This window comes from Sebastes fasciatus, chromosome 12, assembly GCF_043250625.1.
Source record: "Sebastes fasciatus isolate fSebFas1 chromosome 12, fSebFas1.pri, whole genome shotgun sequence".
In the NCBI taxonomy this organism is placed as follows: Eukaryota; Metazoa; Chordata; class Actinopteri; order Perciformes; family Sebastidae; genus Sebastes; species Sebastes fasciatus.
This window is the reverse complement of record NC_133806.1, coordinates 23286233-23293105: the sequence shown is the minus strand read 5'-3', so window position 1 is coordinate 23293105 and position 6873 is coordinate 23286233.

The following is a 6873-nucleotide window of genomic DNA, read 5'->3' as shown; positions in this document are numbered from 1 at the left end:
TGGCACACACATATTTGTCACTGAATGTGATTTAATTACTTCTTAGTGCACTGACATGCAGCTTGTGGCCATACAATGTGTTTTTTAATCACAGGCCCGGTGGGCTTATGCTTTATTATTACTATTTAAGATTATACATTTTACCTTAAATCAGGCAAATAGTGGAGCTGTTCATTAGTCTTTGGTCTTTAAATTATTCATATTTTAGGACACCGTTACCTTGATTGATACTGGAAGTAAAAGTTGTATTAAGACTATTTGCCCAGTATTTTATGTTATTGTTTTGTCTGATTTTTAATTCAAGAAACGATCTGAAATTACAATCAAATTTTGGATGTATTGGCAAAAAAAATCACACATAATGATGCTCATTTCAATCATTTGCCAACAATTAATTGGCTGTTTTTCATCTTCTTTCTTACTCTGGAAATAAGGTAAATACATTAAGTAGTTAATAAATAAATATTTAAACGACAGAAACACAAAATGAAAATTAGATTATGCTGCAACTTCTCTCAAAATGTGCAGTGCTTTACATCATGTAATTGTATAGCACAACTAATTGTTAAAGGGAATACCTCTTGTGAGCAGATGAAATGAAATGCATTAGAATCTATTAGTAGCCAGTTATACTCGGGATCTGTGCATTCATGGTTTGATTCTGTTGACTCTTTGTACATGGATATCACATAATTATTTACAACATACCTGTTTTTTTTTTCTATAAGTTCATCGTGTCGGTGAGCCTCACATTCCCATCCCATTCATGACCACGCATACTGTACATGCATCCCCATTACGGCTTTCGGTGAAGCAATAGTTCACATCTCTCAAGCCTTCTCAAGATGTATGCTTTTGAAGAGTTCTGATATGTATTTTGAATATTCCAAATGCAGGACATTTTGTGAATTTTTGATATACGTATATGAATGATTTTTATTTTCACTGCCATGACGAAAGATCTGTGATCTTCTCTCCTCTGCAGATTGTATTGATGGTGAAAAATGAGCCACATTTTTGTTTTCCTTTGTATAATACCGCAATTGTTTTGTGCTGTATTCCTCCTACACAGTGTAAAATTTTATTGTTGTTATATTATTACTATTATCGCTGAGTTGACTGCTTAGAAACAAAAATGCAGATTTCTTATGGAAGCCGATAGCCTTGAATCTATAGAATTTTTATGCTAAAAAAAAAAAAAGAGAATGTATAGACAATCTTGTCACAATCAGAAGCTACTCAAAGCGCTGATCTCCAGTGGACATTTTACGAAGAAATCATGGTTTTCAAATGTACACTTTATATCCTGTTTGAACCCTCTCTCCATTGACTTTTTTATGTTTCATGTTTAAGGCATGCGGGTTGAAATAAGCAAAGTGTGAGTGTGTGCAAGTGCGTCGGGCCTTGAGGTGATATCTGCCACCACATGACGGGCCGCATCACACAAACACTCCAGACTGTACGCACATAACATATTAAGTCACAATCTTTTAGTATTCCCCACTTTGTCCTTTTTAAATTATACGTATTTGTGCTTGCACTTTAGATTCTTTTCTTTCTTTTTTTTAAAAAGAAATATCACATTGCCGTAAAGCATGTTAAGTTTGTAGGTTACAGTATTGTAGCTCAATTTTGTTAATATGAATATGTTTTGCATTCATATATTAGCTGCAATAATGGGAGCAGAGAGGAAATTAGGGATCACAGATTAAAGGAAGCTGTACCTTGTCCCACATTTGTTTTTGTACTGTAAGAAAGAGCTCGGTTAGTTTAAACATCTAAAACACTTTTAAGACCTGCTTCTCTGCCTTGTCTCAGGATTGTGGAAATTTTTGTAGCTTGAAAGGACTTTGTAAACTTGTAGGACTCGGCTACAGCGTTCTGATTTGAATGACTAAAAACTGCACCGTGGAATGAATAAGTATTAAATGTACTCCTAAGTGATGTGATTTTACAGCAGGTGGTTAATTATACAATTCACTGAGGGAAACCATACTGTTTTTTGTACATAGGTGGATAATCTGAATGTGAATTTCAACTGATTGATTTTCAAGACCTGACCCAGAATGAAATGTATTGAGCCACAGAGACACCCTCATGCAGCTTTCTTTGTTTACTTTAAACCAAAATGTCCATGTGAAGGTCTAAAGGATGATATTATATTTCATCAGCAAGTCAAATATGTACATTTATATAAATATATATTCAATATTTACATTCAGAACAACGGCGTTGGGGCTATATGGAAATACTGGGTCCATTTCTTTTCACACTTGTTTCACTTCCCTTTATTTCAAATACCTCCGTAGAGGTGACACTCATTTTTGTACTTGTTATCAATCTGACAAAATGTAAACCTGCAAGAGATAAACTTGTATTTATGCTACTGCTGCCTGCTTCCAGTTTGTCCAGCAGCTGAGCCTAAGACGAAAGACTTGTGTACTCTGACAGGAGCGATAGTGTCTTTCTGATGGCTCACTGTCTGCGGACCAAGAAACTGAACATTCTGTTTTCTCTGTCGCATTACTTCCTGTCTTTTTCTATACTCAACAGGTTTTATTTTATTAATGCATTTTGATGATGAAGAGTCATTACTGCAAGCTACTTTGAATTTGTCTGTTCAGGACTGCTATGATATAACTTGTTAATGTGACTCTTGGATTGAATTAAAAAATGAAATGTTAACACACAGTTGTGTCACTGTCACAATGGTGATTTGATGTGTGTGTGTGTGTGTGTGTGTTTGGCAGCATGGTGTAGAGCTAGAATGTGAGTGTGTTGTATGAGTTTTACCCACAAAGAAAGTGATTCCTTTCTGTTCAAATTGAAATAGATTTTTCTATAGCTTGGTCATTGTGTTGTGAATGAAAGTTTAGTGATCTTGCGGCTTGAAACCAAAGTGATTCTACATCCTCAGTTTTCTACAAATTCCCTTCCCCTCTTGCTGGCTTAATGTTTCCCTCTTGAGGTAGCATAGTGGTAATGCAGTTTTGGGTGTTGAGTGCAATTGCATCAGGTGTGTTACAAGTTTTTACTCATATTCAAATAGCTGTCTTGCACTTAATTCCTATTTCAGGAGGTGCATAGTGCAAGTGGTATTGGCAAGACTCCGGCAGCAGGAATCCATATCATCAATATTATTGAATGTGACCATCAATACCTCTTTAATGAAAAGTCTATGACAAATGATGTGCATGTTAATAGGCAAGTTGAGTTTACCATTATCAAAGCTCTCCTGCGCTATAGGCCCGTCTTTGCTGTCATTGATTACATGTTTTCTATAGATGATGTGTCTCTGGCGCGCAGAAGGGCCGTTGTGTAGCGTTGGGTGGTTATTTTATGACAGTGATTGAAGGATTTATACTAACAATGTAGTATGTTATTTTTCACTGAATGTGTCGATCTAATTTTTGTTTGCTTGCCTGGCTGTTTTTAACTTGTGTTACACTCCTGTCTCTTTCCTGCAGGTTTTACCGATTGGTAGACTTTGTGGCCCAATATTCTGAACTATTTATTAGCCATGCTATAGCGGCATTGGCCGGTCGGTCCACCACTTTGGTCCAGACTGAACTGTCTCAAAAACTACTAGATAATTTGTCATGACATTTTATATAGACATCCATGGTGCCCAGAAGATGAATCCTAAAGACGTTGGTGATCCCTGGCTTTTCTTATAGTGCCACCAGATGAAAGTTTTCACTTGTCCTGAGAAATATCTCAACATCTACTACATGGATTGGTCCCAAATTTTGTACAGATGTTCATGGTTCCCAGATGATGCATCCCAATGAATTTGGTCATCACCTAACTTTTCCTCTATAGTGCCCCCGCAGGTCAAAGTTATCACTTATCCTGAAAAATATATATAGGTATAGGAACACTACAACATTTTGTAGAGACTCATTCATGGTTCCCAGATGATGTATCCTAGCGATTTTGGTCATCACCTGACTCTTCTAGCGCCACAATGAGTGTTCCTATTTGTTGAGTGAAATGTTTCGACAACTATTGGATGGATTGTTATGAAATTTGGTACAGATATTCATGCCCCCCTCAGGATACACTATAATATCTTTGATGATCCCTTTTCTTCAAGCACCATCATTCTTATCGTTCTTTGGTTTTTGACCAAATAAACTAAAGGCGATCCTATCAACCTTAGCTACTTTGTGCTAACCTAAGCTGGTGAACATGGTAAACCCTAAACATCAGCATGTTAACATCGTCAATGTGAAGATGTTGTCATGCTGGCGTTAGCATTTAGCTCAAAGCACTGCTGATTGCAGCCTCACATAGCCCTTAGCATGGCTGTAGACTCTTTAAGGCATTAAGTGTTACGCTATAAGGATCACTAATATTGCCTTGTGTGTAACAGAGGCTTAGCCGCTCTCATATGTAACTTCAGACAAAGTGATTGTGGCGTTTTCTCATTAACTCCACAGACAATTTGTTTGAGGCGAGCACTTGCTAATTAAATGTTTTCTTTTAATCAAGAACTCTCTTGCAGATCTTATTATGCATCATTTATGACTGAATGAGACTTCATCACGAGTCCCCACGGAGTTGCTCAGCAGGTAAAATGGTAGTCTGCGTTTGGGAAGTGGGAGGGTCTAATTGTCTGGAATCAGTGTTTATGGTCATAGCTCAATAGACAAAGAATTTGCCCTCATTCCTCTTGTGTTTTTTTTTTTTGTTCCTGCAGGAGTAAGCAGCCAGTGCTCAGACAAAGCAAGACGGGTGGAAGGAAAGCGTGTGGAAGGAAAGCGTGTGGTTCTACACCGCTTCTCAAAGTACATTTACTGCTTAAGATCCAGATCTAACAGCTTGGACAGAGCAGGTCAGACATTAGAATGGAAAAGAAATTTCCACAGCAAGGTGGAACATTGTTGTTGTCAGTATCTAAGGCCTAGTGTAGCCTATGTGCTTGTCACTTCTTTTTAGCGGCAGGAACTGTTTGAGTATAAGCAAGAAGGGAAAGCTTTTGTTAATCACATTACTTGAAACATATTTGCTTTTGTTTGGAGGAAAGATGATTCTTAAAGGCCCAAGATTACATAATTTGTACAATATACAATGCACTCTCATTTTTGCCACCACTTTTTGCCCTTCCCCTTCATTTCCCCTTATACTTTAGTTCGTCTCCTGTCTGTCTGTCTCACACCGTTTTCCCCCCGACTATGTTAAAGCGTCTTTGAGATTAATATAAAGCGCTATATAAATTCAATATATTATTATTATTATTATTATTATTATTATACCATTCCTCAGCCCACTCCTAGTCCTCTTCCTCCCCTGCCTCACCCAACTCCTGCCGCCCCCCCTCCTCCTCCTCTTCGCCCTTCTTCCCTCTGGGTCTCAGCTGTTGCATTTATGAAAACAAGACACTCGATTATGTTCACCTCATCGTTGTCCGAGCTCCATCGGAAACCTCATATATCCAGCGCAGCCTACATCGACCCAACAATTTCTGATATGAGGCCCGAGGCTTGATGGATGATTGTGTGCGTTGTGGTGGCGGCAGCGATGTTGGGGATTAGTGGCCAATTGATCACCGCGATTGGCTTGCAAACAACAAGCTGTCATTCTGGACACGAGCGTCATAAATCTGTCCGTGGGGAGCGGGCTGGTTGGGTTATTTAAAGCCCCGGTCCTGTTTTGGTTGAGTTTGAAATGGGAGAGGTCTGGGTGTCAGGGCTGATTGTGTTTAGGCCTGTCGAACATTACAGGTAATGAGATTTCTGCCTATTGACAAGGTGGGTGGGTCAATTGGGTTTATTGAGGGGTGGAGCAACAATAGAGAGAAATAAAAATGTGACAGGGAGGGACTTTAATGTTTTACTGAGTGGAATTAATTAGTGGATTTAACACAGGAATTAAAGGCTCTGGAAACTTATTTTCTCAATCAGCATCTTACTACGAATGGGGTCCTACTGAACTGCGAAAGTTCAGTTTATTTTATTTCAAGTTTTTTTTTCTTCTTTTATTTGTGTTTTTGTCTGTGCTGATTTTCATGGGTTTGACGTGGGCGTGGCTCTGTTGGAAAAAGTTGATGTCACCAATGAGGATTTAGCAGTGGGCTGCCTCAGGGTCTGAGAAGTGAAGCCAATGATGAAGTGCCTTAAACTTGCATTATTTCTAATAGCCAGCAGGGGGCGACTCCTCTGGTTGCAAAAATAAGTCAGATTGAACAGGAGTCTATGAGAAAATGACCCTACTTCTTACTTGATTTATTACCTCAGTAAGCATTGTAAACATTTAGTTTATGGTCTCAATCGTTAGTTTCAAGTCTTCTACAATGCAGCATGATGTTCATTTAGTAAATTATGGTCCCATTTAGAGTCAAATAGACCATAAAGCAGGGTATGCTTTAGGGCACGGCTACCTTGTGATTGACAGGTCGCTATTACAGCGTTGTCTGGTCTGGGTGTTGTCCTTGTCGTTTCTTACAACTTTAACCTTTTCACAGTGTATTTTGAGTTCATGAAAGTTAATTATAACCTTTTGCCTGAAAATGTCTTATTCAGAGTTCAGTTGTACTTAGCCACGCCCTTTGTGTCACTTCTGGTTGCAAAAAACAAGATGACGACGGCCAAAATGCTGAACTCGAGGATTCAAAACGGCAGTCTACAAACCAATGGGTGACGTCACGATGACGACGTCAACTTCTTATAGACAGTCTATGGGATTTAGCCATATTTGAATCAGAATCTGATAATAGTTGTTGGGCTGTTTGTTTAAATTGCCAGGACACTGTCAATCAAATCAGAGCAAACCACACGCGCACTGTCCTGATGGAGCGGACTGCATTAACTGCTTATTTAGTCGTAAATATTTAAAGTTATTGAGAAAAACTGAAGAACTCAAACTAAGTTT